General features: G+C 35.1%; 1 long non-coding RNA gene across 3 annotated transcripts in view; it reads left to right on the top strand.

The window, feature by feature from the left end:
• The first annotated feature begins 7,879 nt into the window (after positions 1-7,879).
• LOC138715344 (uncharacterized) overlaps positions 7,880-14,834 on the top strand; it is a 78,447-nt gene continuing 71,492 nt past the window's right edge. For all 3 annotated transcript variants that reach the window (XR_011336244.1, XR_011336245.1, XR_011336246.1), the window contains exons 1-2: positions 7,880-8,293; positions 13,664-13,741. This is a non-coding gene — a long non-coding RNA (uncharacterized lncRNA). The remainder of the gene's footprint in view (positions 8,294-13,663; positions 13,742-14,834) is intronic.

Here is a 14,834-nt window from a genome sequence, read left to right as displayed (position 1 = left end):
GACGCCAGTTGGACTGAAGTGGCATTGCACAATATTCTATACGCTTGACAGTGCATGCAGCCTGCTCCACACGATCAATATTATTGAACGTTATTATGAGTATGACGTTATGAGGCAACATAGAGAGTTTGAAAGCGTTCACTTATCATACAGTTGACAAGTCTGATTCTGAATAATATAGTATAGCCTTCACTGTTGGAATAATTTTAAATGGTTTTCTTTTCCCTTGTTCGATGACTTTTAAAGAAGTTAAGTATGTGCATGTTCATGCTATGCATTTTTTTGCCGATCTAAAATAGCTAGGGAGTTTCTGTTGTTGAACATATTATTATTATTATTATTATTATTATTATTATTATTATTATTATTAAATGTTGTTGTTTAGTCAGTTGTCCGAAGACAGGTCTGAACCTCACAAGTGATACCAACAAGGCACCACCTATGAAGCAACTAGGCCAGGAGATAATGGAGTATGTGGCCAGTTCCCTTCCCCTCCATTGCATACATCATCAACCAAAATTGTCGTATTGAAGGAAATGTTATAATAATAATAATAATAATAATAATAATAATAATAATAATAATAATAATAATAATAATAATAATAAATGTCTAAATGTAACTTGCTGTTGCGATATTTACGGTAATAAGCTAGAGCTTAGCTGCATATAAATAAATTAATTGAGATTTAAGAACATTCTGGGCAAGACTGTTGATAATAATTAGGCTAATTACGTATTACCTTAATTGGTATCACATTTGCTGTCATCTTATTTATTTTTTATATAGAGTTTTCTCCGTAAGTTCTTGACAGACAGACAGATAGAGAGGAGGTAGGTAGGTAGGTGGGTAGGAAGGTAGATTCGTTACATAATATCCTTATATTTGCTTTACAGCATAGAATAAAGAACATGTCCAATTCTTACGTTTAACATATAAAAATGCAAATAATAAATATGTACAGAATTAATACCTTAATAACAATAACATATTACACAATGCAATATGTTTAGCTACCATTTATTAGTACTGTGAAATGTCAAGAATTCATCTACAGAAAAAAAAGTGTGAGATATTAAGTAATTTTTTAGTTTTACCTTAAATAATGCAGGGTTTTGTTATGATTCTTAATGTCTTCAGGAAGACTATTGAAAATTTTTATCGTCATGTAACGTACTCCCCTTTGATAGCACAATAAATTTGATGATGGCATATGAAAATCTTTCTTTCTCCGGGTATTTTATACTATGTATGGCTGAATTAGTTAGAAATGTTTCTTTATTATCTAAGAGGAAGTTTATTAAAGAATATACTGTATGTACTGATTTATTAAGGTCAGAATCTCTATTTTTATTAATAATCTTCACGATTCTCCAGCCTTTGCTCCAACTATTATTCTAATTGCTCTTTTTTGTAATTAGAATATAGGCCTACTTCTACTATCTGCAGAATTTCTCCAAAATATTATTCCGTAGGACATAATGAAATGAAAATAGGCAAAATACGAGTATATTGTCTTTAAGATATTACTGTTTAGAAATTGTTGTAATGACGTAATTCTGAAGCATGCTGAGCTAAGTTTGGAGGTTATTTCTTTAATATGATTTTTCCAATTTAATGTATTATTAAGGGGAGGCAGAGGTGAAATTTTGAACAAAAACTGAAGAAATTTTGGTTTTTTCCATTTTTATTATCTTTATACACCTACTTACTTACTGGCTTTTAAGGAACCCGGAGGTTCATTGGCGCCCTCACATAAGCCCGCCATTGGTCCCTATCCTGAGCAAGATTAATCCAGTCTCTACCATCATATCCCACCTCCCTCAAATCCATTTTAATATTATCCTCCCATCTACGTCTCGGCCTCCCCAAAGGTCTTTTCCCATTGGCCTCCCAACTAACACTCTATATGCATTTCTGGATTCGCCCATACGTGCTACATGCCCTGCCCATCTCAAACGTCTGGATTTAATGTTCCTAATTATGTCAGGTGAAGGATGCAATGCGTGCAGCTCTGCATTGTGTAACTTCCTCCATTCTCCTGTAACTTCATCCCTCCTAGCCCCAAATACTTTCCTAAGAACCTTATTCTCAAAAACTCTCAATCTCTGTTCCTCTCTCAAAGTGAGAGTCCAAATTTCACAGCCATACAGAAAACCGGTAATATAACTGTTTTATAAATTCTAACTTTCAGATTTTTTTGACAGCAGACTAGATGACAAAAGCTTCTCAACCGAATAATAACAGGCATTTCCCATATTTATTCTGCGTTTAATTTCCTCCCGAGTGTCATTTATATTTGTTACTGTTGCTCCAAGATATTTGAATTTTTCCACCTCTTCGAAGGATAAATCTCCAACTTTTATAGTTCCATTTCGTACAATATTCTGATCACGCGACATAATCATATACTTAGTCTTTTCGGGATTTACTTCCAACCCAATCTCTTTACTTGCTTCGAGTAGAATTTCCGCGTTTTCCCTAATTGTTTGTGAATTTTCTCCTAACATATTCACGTCATCTGCATAGACAAGAACCTGATGCATCACGTTCAATTCCAAACCATCTGTGTTATCCTGAACTTTCCTAATGGCATATTCTAGAGCGAAGTTAAAAAGTAAAGGTGAGAGTGCATCTCCCTGCTTTAGCCCGCAGTGAATTGGAAAAGGATCAGATAGAAACTGGCCTATACGGACTCTGCTGTAAGTTTCACTGAGACACAGTTTAATTAATCGAACTAGTTTCTTGGGAATACCAAATTCAATAAGAATATTATATAAAACTTCTCTCTTAACCGAGTCATACGCCTTTTTGAAATCTATGAATAACTGATGTACTGTACCCTTATACCTCATTTTTTTCTCCAATATCTGTCGAATACAAAAAATCTGATCAATAGTCGATCTATTACGCCTAAAACCACACTGATGATCCCCAATAACTTCATCTACATACTGTATGGAGTTAATCTTCTTGCTGTGGTCGTGCCGGAGAATCAGTCTCATTCCGAGGCTTATTGTTAGGTTTCGTAACAAGCTGTTTTTTACGGTGATGGGTTGTTAGCCCTTCGCCCAACCCCCAAGCTGGAGGACCACCCCTTATCGGCTGTCCACGACTGCTTATTCAATATATTCGCAGCTACCCTCCATATCTGGAGGCCGTCTCCTCTATCCGCAATCTGAGGACGCGCCATGCCGTGGTGATAGGGACCCACAATACATGGATCTTTATACACTATATTTTCATATTCCGATGTTAGTTTTTGATTTTGTTCCCTTTAAAGTATGAAATTAAAACCAAGATAACTGTATTATTACATTATTCCCATAATAAACTAATACTTATCATTATGTATATACCTTCTCTGAACATATAAATAAAAAGAAATATTGAAAATTTCTTACAATATGATGCATGGAGCATTTTATATCAAACGATATAAAGTTTTATAAAATTATTAATATTTACAGAACTATCGTACTTAGAAAGTTGAAACTTGGTCTGTCCATTACTAATAACATACTTAGTATCCATGATCAATTTCAAACAAATCGGATAAATTTTGTGGATTTTGAAATATTCACCTCTGCCTCCCCTTAATATGCAAACCAAGAAATTTGGTTGTTGATGTTTCTAGTACGGGTTTATTGTTGATAGCTGTGTATTGGTGGGTGAACAATCCAACGCTTGGCGAATTCTGCTTCGCAGTGCTAGGATCATAGGAAGAGTTGACATTGAAAATCGAAAAGCGAAGTCGCTATGAACGCTTGGCCGCCACGAGCCAGTTATCCCTGTTCTCAAATAGCCACAGACATAGAGTCGAAATGTAACTTGCTTGCATCTCATTACCAACATGTATTCACCCCAAACGAGAATAAAAATGAACAGACTACCTCTGAATTAGAAAAAGAACTTATAGAAAATATTACTAAACCGACTGTGCCAGAGAAAATTTCCTATATTACTCCACAAGAATTGTCTCACTTCATTCAAAGGCTTCCAAATAAAAAATCTCCAGGCCATGATCTTATACCCAACATTGTACTAAAGAAGCTCACCAACAAAGCTCTTACTTACTTGACGATAATTTTCAATGCTGCCCTTTTAATTGGGTATTTTCCTCGAGCCTGGAAGCTTGCTGAAATCATTGTTTTTCATAAGCCTAACAAACCTAAGCACTTGCCCTCAAGTTATCGACCTATTAGCTTACTGCCCACACTATCGAAATTGTTTGAGAAGGTTATTCATCATCGCATTTGTAAATTTACGTTCCAAAACAAGATAATACCAGATTTTCAGTTTGGCTTTCGTCCAAAACATTCTACAACACACCAACTGCAAAGAGTCACTGAATCCATTATAAAAGGCTTTGAAGAAAAACAGTATACTGCCACTGTGTTTCTGGATATTGCCCAAGCATTTGATACTGTTTGGCATGATGGTTTAATGCTAAAATTATATAGAATTGGTTTTCCTGACTATCTCACACGCATCGTGAAAAGTTTTTTATCCGAGCGTCAGTTCTCAGTACGTATAGATGGCATTAAATCAACGCTTCGTCCAGTTTTAGCCAGAGTACCACAAGGATCTATACTGTCACCACTTCTCTTCAATATCTTCACATATGACATTCCATGTTTACAACCGTCACACATAGCTCTGTATGCTGACGATACAGTTCTCTTTTATTCTCATAGTAACCTAAATACTGCAATCAGCACTCTTCAGACATCCTTACCGGAGCTGTCTAAATGGTTCTCTGACTGGAGATTACTACTCAACATTACCAAGACAGAAGCTAAAATCCACCTCCTTTGGTTCTTCTAAATGAACAAGTTACATGGCTCTCTAGTCAAGAAGCTGTCAAATATTTGGGAATATTATTAGACACGAAACTCACATGGAATGCCCATATAACTCGCATTGTTACACTAACCTCTTCTAAAATTCGAAAATTATACCCTTTGGTTAATAGACGTTCACAAATTGGATTGGACTGTTCAATGCTACTCTACACCTCGCTTGTACAACCTCTTTTAACTTATGCAGCGCCAGTGTGGGGGGACTGCAAATAAGAGACACATGCATCGCCTACAAGTTCTCCAGAACAAGTTCCTGCGTACTGCAACAAATGCCCCCTGGTTTGTAAGAAATCAACAACTGCATCAAGAATTGGGAATTCTTCCACTAGAACAGTACATCCATTCAATGTCAAAATCTTTCTTCAACAAACTTCCTGGTGTTCCTGGACCTGTGACATATAACATTGGAGCAAGATCTTGTCAGCCATCTCGACTTAAAAGGAAACTCCCTCAAGACATCCTTCTTAGTGATACTGACGACTCTTCATAATTTAACACAGAAAATCATCATATTTTTGTTCACATAATTCACAAAAATGTTTAATTAATTAATTTAAATTAATTTTAGGAGCCTTTAGAGCCAACCTCAGCATGAAATTCTGCATGTGATATTCCATAATTTAACAGTGGTCTGTATAGCAAGTTTGCTGGTCGACCAATATTAAACATAAAAAAAAAGTTATCCCTGTGGTAACCTCTTGCTGGAATCTGTCCATGCTGTCTCACGACGGTCTAATTATATAATATAATCAAATATAATATAATATAATATAATATAATATAATATAATATAATATAATATAATATAATATAATAATAATAATATACAACATTATAATAATTATTATTATTGATGGCGAAATCGATGAACTGTATTGTTTCCTTACATTATTATTATTATTATTATTATTATTATTATTATTATTATTATTATTATTATGCAATCTTGATTCAAGTAGGTAACGAATTATTAGATATGATCAGAATTCGATCGCTTGCAGAGATTGAGAGAGGCTTTTTCCGATAGGCTTGCTTCTTTTTTCTCTTGCCATTCTCATTCCACCATTGCTTCATTGTCACCATATATTTATAAATAATCTACATTTCTTAAAATAGACATTTTAAGCAGTTACAATATTTATAATGATAATATCGTGTTGATGAAGCTTACGTCAAATCAGGTATTATCACCGCGCTCTCATGGTTAACATTAGGCAGGTCTTTGAGCGGCCTCGTGCATAACATTCGGCAGGTCTTTGAAATTTAATTGCATTATTATTTTCAATTCCTTATGTCGCCGCTCCAATCACTCGCCTCAATTTCAATATTGCAACCAATAAGCTGCTTCCATTATTAAATGACACCTCGTGGACTAAAACCGAGGTTGCAATGTCTTGTGCTGAGGACGATCATTAAGGTATGTGATCAAAAATTATTATTAAAGAGTTATTATTAAGAGTTAAGAATGTCAACGTACTCGTATATGAAATAATAATAATAATAATAATAATAATAATAATAATAATAATAATAATAAAGGTAATAATAATAATAATAACAGCCATTTAGCAATATAACAAACTATATAGTGCTTATTCTTATCGAGGAAGTAGATGTGACAACGTGACGCTTAGAGTGAAACCACAGTGTAAAACCTACAGAGCAACAATCGGTCTGGAAAATTATGTTTTAAAAGCACACCTCACGTTATTGAATGATGCCGACATGTTAACCTTGTGTTAATCATGAGAGCGCGGCGATAATATCAAGACATGAACTTACGAGAGTGCTATGACCTTAAATATATGACAATAGGGATATCCTGAACTAGCACCATGCACGTGTACTATGAGGGATGCGCTTTGCGTGTGCATTTGTTTTTCGCTATATAAACATTGAGGATATACGTACGGTAGTGTATTAGTATATTAGATACTCTTAAAAACAACTAAAAACGGCAAATTTTTGTTATGTTTCTATATGTAAAAACCAGGGAAAGCTTTTTGTCTTCAATCAGGTCCCGAAGTATTCAGAATATATGCTTTAAACCTTAAAAAATATAAGTAATAAAATTGGGCCTCGAAAGTGCTAGCTATTAAATAAAAGTAACTACTTCAAGTAAGGAATTGTTGACTATAGTTTCATTTTGGAAGAGGAAAAAGAAAAATTTATAAAAACATATTATGCAACCTCGAGAGCGAGCTATGTTAGCTTAGATTATATGCAGTAGTTGTAGGAGTCTCCGAATTTTACGCCTACAGTAAACTCTCGATAAACTGGAATGTTTATTATCCAGGACAATCGCTAGTGAAATCCATTTCGTGAATAATGTTTTTAATGTACTGTACCCTAATTATTAAAGCCATGTTTTAAGTTTAAATTTTCAAAATCATACCACACAGTATTCAAAATTACATGTCCTTAACCTACAAAACACACTAATAATCGTGATACTATTGCGATCATATTATATCATCCTATTAAAAATTGCATTTGAGCTTTCTGCAACTACAGAAAAAATACAAGGAATTCAATCTCGATAGTCTCTTCCCTATAAAAAAAACACATTGGTGGCTGCATATCCTGTTTTTAGCGTACGGTTCTTAAATATTACTTATTAAAGAGGGCAATATTCACTTTCGATATATTTCCTATTTTTTTATTTGTGCATATTGTTCTCAAAGTTCTCGTTTAGGTTCATGAACATTCAATTTACTCGTATTTATATTCTGCACACTGCAGATTTCCCGAACGGGGAATCGCTCAATACTATACAGGTTTACGTTATTATTTATTGTAAATTAAATTAAATTATGAGGTAAGAAAATATTGAATTATATTAAAGTATACTAGGTTATAGAAAATAACTGTAAATATAATTTTGACACGCACAGAAAACCAACAAGAGGGAAAACGTAATCAACTGTAGCATATGAAAAAACATAGCCCTACATGATGTTGCACCGCATGGAACGCTCCTGCCATCTGACGGTAAAACTTCGCATAAGATATCCCTAGTCGTTTGCAGGGGACTTCAGTACCAAATATTGCACAATATAATCGAATAGTGTCAGGAAGAACAAATGACATGTATAAAATCACAGTGCACAAATATGCAGCGACATTAACAGTTACAGGTTGTGGTGACCAATCCAATTAACTCAGAAGTTAAAAAATTAGACATTTTGTAGAAGACACTTACAATGTGATCTATAATAATGTCAGTTTTGAGGTAGCTGAGTTGGCAATACTCATCAATACTGTAATGTCAGAATGTCTGCAATTTGGAAAAGAGCGGAAAGTAGCGTCTTGAGAGAGCATAAAAACATAATTTATGGATAATAATGAGTGTTGCTACTATAATAAACTAGGGTACTTTGACCGATATTCCGTATTTATCTGTGTTCTTTCAATTATAAATTCTATACACGGTGAGTATTACTACTATAATAAATTAGCGGTGTTTTGACCGATATTCTGCATTTATCCGTGTTCTGTTAATTACCGTATAAATACTAGAAGTAGGCTACACAATGACAATATTTCGGTAATGAAGATAGGCTAATAATAATAATCTGGTATCGGGTAAGCGCGGTTCAGAATGTTGCAACGGAGACGTTGCCTACTTATCTATTATTCGTGGTAACAAACCTAACCTCATTACTAACTACAACTATTGCAATTTGCGGAGTGCCATTACAATATACGTCGCTAGCACGCCTCTACTATTAACCATCGTGTAGGTATCGTGAAAATTGTTCGATTAATTGTGCATTATTGATTGAATTTATGAATAGGCAAGCATACAGTATTAGGCCTGTCTGAGATTTGGGAAAAATACCGAGATTTATTGATGATATGTTAAATAACGGTAGGTTTATGCAGATTTTCAGTGTGTTTTAAATTAATGGAATTTACATATTTCTTTTCCGAAAGACTGAATTTGTTCAATTAAAAATGTGCTTTCAAACTACCTTTTTCAGTTACTTGTATTTTGGCAAGGTGGTTGGTTTTCATTTCCATATTTTTCCTTCTAGTTTTGTTTCTGAAAACTGCAGAGTTGGTACTGTTTAAATTACGTATTGTCTGATCTTAGCTTTTCGATAAGATGATTTTGTTTTCTAATTTCCCTACGCATTTCTAGGCCTATATATTAATTTAATGGTTTGGTTTTTCTTTACAATTGCATTACCACTTTAAGGTATAAAGTTATATAGGCCTACTTGGCTTCTAATCGAGTTATTACAGACCTGTTACTAAATCTACGTATTACTCTGTGAAAAGATTTATTAAATCTACATACTTAGACTTCAACAAACAAAATTTCATAACACAATCTCAAGGGAAAAAATGGAACTCTCTGCATCATAATCCACAGTTGATTCCCGATTTACCACGCAAATCGTCTGTAGCTGCATTTAGATTGGCAACAGGCCATGACTGTTTGGCCAAGCATTTGCATAGAATTGGAATACTGTATATCAGTCTCCTAACTGCCCATTGTGCAATTCAAATCAAGAAATGGATTCAGAACATCTCAAAATCTGTGTGTCAGTGGCTAACCATGACAATATCTTTGAAAAATATTGGAGTGCAAGAGGTCAAATGACTTTATTGTCAAATGCCTGGCATTAGAAAACAACAACATATATATATATATATATATATATATATATATACACAGAGGGCGCCAAAAAATGTATACACTCTTTAATAGCTCATAACTAACTCACTTTTTAATATTTTTTCAAGTGTGACCGCTTAAAATAATGGCTGAAGTCAGACTAAACTTTGAGGAAAGAAAATTCATTCTAAAGTGCTACTGGAAGACTGAGAACATAAGTGAAGTGCAAAGACGGTTTAGAATGGAGTTTCAACGAGATTCACCAACGCGACTCACAATTGCTCGTTTGCGAGATAAGTTTGAAGATGAAGGAACTGTTCAGAATATCCATAAGAACATTTCCTGAAGACCACGAACATCCACCAGCACCACAAGAGAAAGAGAAGTCATCGAAAGGTTTCAGCAATCTCCTAGAAAATCTGCTCAGCAAGCGGCTCGTGAGACAGGAATTTCAAAGTCGAGTGTCCATCGCGTTTTGAAGCATGCTCAATGGAAAAGTTTTATTCCTATATTAGTCCACGCTCTCTGAAGATGAACATGACCGGAGAATTGAATTTTGTGGGTGGTACCAAGCAAAATATGCGTAGGACAATCAATTTCCATACAAGATTGTTTGGAGTGATGAGGCCATGTTTAAATTAAATGGCTCAATTAATCGTCACAATTGCACCTACTGGGCATCTAACAATCCTCATGTGACAGTGGAACACCATGTGAACTTACCACAGCATGGTGTGGTTTGTCAGCATTTGGTTTAATTGGACCTTTCTTATTTGGTGATATCGTGACTGGTGCAATTTACCTCAACTTGCTAAAGGAATCCGCCATGCCATGCGTTGAAGAGATGTTTAGGAATGAAGAATGGTACTTCCAGCAGGATGGAGCATTTCCTCACTACTATGCGACATGAGGGCCTATTTTAACGGCCACCTGCAGAACAGATGGATAAGACGAAGAGGTAGTAACGAGTACTCCCCTCGCTTACCGGATTTGACTCTGATGGATTTTTTTTTCTGTGGGGACATGTCAAGCATAATGTTTATAGCACAAAACCAGCTACAATCGATGAGTTGAGAGCAGCCACTGAAAGAGAATGTGCCCAAATAGCCTACCAATCGAAATGATTAGAAACATTTTGGATTCCATTGGTCAGCGTTATCAACTATGCCTGGACCATAATGACCAACAATTTGAACACTTTCAATAAATGACTGGTTTCTACATTGGTTCACATTATTTTTAACTTTGAAACTTTTCTGTATCATAATAATTCTTAACGTTGTAGTCATTGAAAGAGAGTATACATTTTTTTTGGCACCCACTGTATATATATATATATATATTTATTTCGGAGCGAAATTGGTCTCTGCAGTCTAATTTTCCTTTTGTTTACAGCACGCACGCACGCACCCACCCAAGCACACACACACACACGCACATATATATATATATGTGCGTGTGTGTGTGTGTGCGTGGGTGGGTGCGTGCGTGCGTGCTGTAAACAAAAGGAAAATTAGACTGCAGAGACCAATTTCGCTCCGAAATAAATGTGGAAAGTTGTTGTGAAAGTGGGAGCTACTGAGAGGTGTAGTCAGGTCATAGGTGGCAGGGAGAGGCAGCACATACAATTCATATTTCCGTGCATTTCCTTATTGTTCGCAGAGAAAAAGTGAGTTTGGCTAAACTATCACTGAGGTAGTTCCCTTCGTACTCCTCGTATACACCTTGTATATAAGAATCCGTGACAGGTTAGGTTTGGTTAGTGTAGGCTTTCGTTATGCCTTGCATATACGATCAACTGCATCTCCACAAAAAAATCTTTTATAAATTCAACGATTTTCACTTCCGACAAATAAAAAGTAAAACATTCTTTTTACCTCATAAAACTGCCCTATAATGAATAGTCGTTATTTAAAAATACGCGCAGTAGTCAATCTCCATAATTAGCCTACCAAGAAGGAGACTTTTTTCCAAGGCATCTTCTATCCCTTACTAATGCATAGGCCTATATGCAAATGAATTATTTGTCGCATGTGCCTTACCTATAGGCAAGTATCATGTACTGAAACTTCATTCCTAGTTAGCTTCCACAAACTGTGAAAAAATCTATCAAGAGAACTTCATTCCCTGTATTCTGATGTGACAAATGAACTATATTTTACATTTTTAAGAGTTATACTAGCCTATTTTGATAGACTACTATTTCAGAAAGAGGAAACAGACCATTGCATTGTAATAAATGAAATACAAGCATTTACGCTTTTCATACTCAGACGAATCATTTTCGCATGAAATGTATATGTTGAGACAAATCTGGATTTGTTTCTGTCTACTTACTTCTTGACACTATGAATTTTAAACATTGTTGAAGACAAATGCAATGTGGGGAAATATCTGAAGAATCTGTGGAAAACATAAGGTGAAGATGTCAGCTGTTTTTGAAACAAATATGTGGAGTTATTTCTTGCATTTTAGGAAATGTCACCCTATAGCCTATATGCCTGAGTCATACATGTTCAAATAGGCCTATCTCTGAAGTTTCTGTAGAACTGCTCGAAGATAAGCCTGTTGTTGTGGACTCAGTGGATGCTTTTTTTCACAATGGATTAGAGGAGCATTTTCTATGAACAAATTCCTTTCGATGGCTCAGAATTTTGAAGCAAAGCCATTCAAATAAAAATGCAAAGGAGACACGTTTTAAAACAGCTGGTTACATTCACTTTACAGGCTTACAATTTACCAATTAGCAATGCAATGATAGAAAAAGTGTTCTCTTTTGTGACATCTGTGGAAACGATATTGCATAGTCTTAAGTTCTTTAGATTAAAATTAAACTTGAAGAAAAATAAAATAGGCTAAAATGTGCTCCAATTGATAAGTGTAAATTATGATATTCAAAGACTTAGATGCGGTACAGATTAAAAACCACCTGGAGAAGTGCAACTATATTGGCAAGTGAGAGGGATCACTTGAACTCCATGTCATTGGACAACAACAACATCATCATCTTTTCTGATATGGCCAAAGTTCGACTTATACAACATAATTTCTACCAATGCACTGACACTCACGGGTATGCAAGATTCTTACTTGTGTGACCATATTTGCGAGAAATTGTGAGGGGACGACCATAAAGAGAAAAGGGTCCCATTCATCATATTATATACACTGTAAGCAAATAATTCATATTTGTGCAACATAACCAACAAGTTATGTATTCATTGTGGCATTTCAAAGTGTCCAACCATATAATTATAATATAATTATTTTATATTTTATCACACTGCAATTTTTTTTTACTAATGGCGAGTACTGGACTGTTTATCATTTGCCTATATGAAGCCAGTTGTGTAGACCAATTTACCAACAATCATTGACCAGGGTGCGCAATAGGAGGTTAGTCTATGCTGCATCTGTGATGATATGATGATTGAAGATGATTGAGAACAAGAGCTCTGGATAAAAACTCAGACCATGGCCTGACACAAGTCATAAATCGGAGGTATGCTAAGGATCGAATCCAGGTCCAAATGATAATGAGTCCAGCGCTATAGCCACTGGACCACTAGCATCACACTGCCAAAAAATAAACATAATTTAACTTTTAGGTTATGTTTTTCTTTTAAACCTGTGACGAAAATTCAGTGTTTCTCAACTATGTCAAAATTTAATTGATAAAACCAATATTAGTAAAATGTAAAGGGGGATTGTGTGTTAGGACCCATATTTTAATGTGCATATTCTGTGGATATTATCTCATAATAATACAGAAACACACTTTCAAGCATCTCTGATTTCACCTCTTTGTTTGGTTACAGCAGTTGCTCCTACTGTGTTCAAATTTTGTCATACTTAGTATCTATGGGTTAATTTTTCTGAGAATGGTGCACATGAGAGTAAAATATTGAGTAGGAAAAGACCTGTACTCTTCAGCACTGTATGACATTTGAATGCTATTTTGTACAAAGATAATGGCGAAGTAGGCCTATATTATTATTTTAAATTTCACTTCATTTTGTTTTCTCTACAAAATTCACCCTAAGAGCCCAAATGCGAGGGCTTTTACAAAATGCAGTGGAACAAGCACTTGCTAATTTCCTGACATTGCTGATGTCTGTTTTAGCATTGTGTCAAAAAAGGAGCAGGTTTGATAACAATTTTTGTACTTTATTTCCAGATTTTCATCCATATGTGCTTAACATTGCAAGCTTGGGTGCATGATGCAGTATACAGGATGCAACTACAGGCCATGAGAGTAAGTTATCAGTACTGCAGGGTGTAAGCAGGATTCTGCTTGCTTCTAGTATCGAAGGCAATGACATCTGTACTGGAGACTACTTCTCATGAGTACAATTGGTCTTTCATTGTGTGATGGATAGTTTAGCAAAAATACAAGTGACTTTTTTTTTACTGTATGAGACAGTTTGCAAATATAGAGGGTAGCTGCGAATATATTAAATAAACAATTGCGGAAAGCCAATAAGAGGTGATCCTCCACCCTATCACTGTGAAAAAGAACTTGTTATGAAACTTAAGTGTAAGCCTCGGAATAGAACTGATTTTTGGCTTGACCACAGCAAAGAAACAGTTATATTACCGGTTGTTCTGTACAGTATATGTGATACTTGGATGCTTATTTTGAGAGATGAACAGAAGTTAACAGTGTTGGAGAAAAAGTGCTTAGGAAAATATTTGGGGTTAAGAGGGATGAAGTTACAGGAGAATGGAGAAAGTTACACAACGTAGAATTGCACGCATTGTATTCTTCATGTAACATAATTAGGAACATTAGATCCAGACGTTTGAGATGGGCAGGGCATGTAGCACATATGGGTGAATCTAGAAATGCATTTAGAGTGTTAGTTGCAAGGCCTGAGGGAAAAAGACCTTTGAGGGGTCGAGACATGGATGGTAGGATAATATTAAAATGGATTTGAGAGAGGTGGAATATGATCTTATGGATTGGATTAATCTTGCTCAAGATACGGACTGATGGTGGGCTTATGTGAGAGAGTAATGAACCTCTGTGTTCTTTAAAAACCATTTTTTCTATAAAGATCACTTAGCAAAATCGAACCAAATCAAAATGAAATGAAACATCTGCCATTGCTCACATCTAATGGAATCGAATCAAAACTAACTGAATTGAAGAGTGTTGCAGTGTAAAATAGATTGCATAAAACTTCAGTATGTTTATGTGATCAGGCGGAAAGAGAAGAAATACTTATCCAACACAGAAGGAAAACTGGAGTCATGATGTTTTTAAGTAGGGATACACATGGAGAATTTTCCACTTTATTTCATTATAGCCTGTTCTCAGAGTGGATCTACCTTATGAATTCGAAGTG

Source organism: Periplaneta americana, chromosome 15, assembly GCF_040183065.1.
Source record: "Periplaneta americana isolate PAMFEO1 chromosome 15, P.americana_PAMFEO1_priV1, whole genome shotgun sequence".
Classification (NCBI taxonomy): Eukaryota; Metazoa; Arthropoda; class Insecta; order Blattodea; family Blattidae; genus Periplaneta; species Periplaneta americana.
This window is presented reverse-complemented; position numbering and strand designations above follow the sequence as displayed.